A 1,196-nucleotide genomic window follows, 5' to 3' on the forward strand; every position below is an offset into this window, starting at 1 on the left:
CAGCTGCAAAGGCTGCAGCCAGGCAGCCTCTGGGACAATGTGCTGTTGTGGCTCTGGCAGGGACCAGAGGGAATGGACAAATTTGACAGACTGCAGGACTGTATATGAGAAGGACTGCTCAACTGAAGAAAAAAGACAGTGGGAAAAGTTGGAAGCAGCCCAAAATGATGATGGAATAGGGACAATTGGGTGAAAACTGATTCTGCCCAAGAAATATTTAATAACTGTAGCTAGGTGGTTTCGTGATAAAGCCAATGGGAGGGACAGAAGCAATAGCTAACCAAATACAAAAGGTATGGGTGGCTCCAGGAATTTATGCAGCATCATAAAAAGAATCACAAACTCTCTTTGGAAGGCGTTTAGCTGTGCCGGGGACTTACATCCCAGTGAAGTCGAGCTTATTGGATAGATGTGAACACTTGACGCAGTATGTTTTATATATGCAGAAAGGGTTCAAAAAGCAGAGTAAGTATGGTCAGTGGTATCAAACCACACCACCTGAAACACAGGTACATGGTACACAGCCTGAAGGTGAAGTGTTAATTAAGGCATTCTCTTGAAAATCCAAATTAGAACCTAAATGGGAAGGGCCATGTACTCTTTTACTGTGTTCCTAGTTTGCTGTTAAAGATGTAGGTAAGGAAAATTGCATACACCATTCTCACATCAAACAGTAGTGATGATCAACCAGTCGATAAATGACTGACATCTGAGAATCCTTCATGATTTTCTGCTGGGAATAATTAAAGTATTTGTGCGTGGGAATCTGAGGACCCCTGGTGGTCTAGTGGTTAGGATGTGGCGCTCTCACCGCCACGGCCCGGGTTCGATTCCCGGTCAGGGAACTCCTCCGGGCAGATGGAGCTCGTCAGCCCTGTAAGGCAATCCATCTAAGAGAAGGTCACTCTAAACAAACCTACGTCCTGAGGACCTCGCTGCCACTGTCCAAGCTCACTCGGCCCTGTAAGGCCATCCATCTAAGAGAAGGTCACTCTAAACAAACCTGCGTCCTGAGGACCTCACTGCCATCATCCGAGCTCGCTCGGCGCCGGCAGATGAACCTCAGGATTAAAGGGTGGGCTCAGTTCAGCGCACACTGTGTCTCACCTAAAAAATCCACTGCGCAGGCTGGAAGGGTAATGACCTTTCCCAAATCTTCGCTCGCGAAGACTGGCCATGAAATTAATGACCCAGAA

General features: G+C 47.2%; 1 non-coding gene across 1 annotated transcript; it reads left to right on the top strand.

Moving 5' to 3' along the window:
- Positions 1-773: 773 nt before the first annotated feature.
- On the top strand, positions 774-845 carry TRNAE-CUC. Its single transcript has one exon. It is a non-coding gene; the product is annotated as a tRNA-Glu (tRNA).
- Positions 846-1,196: the final 351 nt, after the last annotated feature.

Source organism: Manacus vitellinus, unplaced genomic scaffold, assembly GCF_001715985.3.
Source record: "Manacus vitellinus isolate BGI_N305 unplaced genomic scaffold, ASM171598v3 scaffold_36_pilon, whole genome shotgun sequence".
NCBI lineage: Eukaryota > Metazoa > Chordata > Aves > Passeriformes > Pipridae > Manacus > Manacus vitellinus.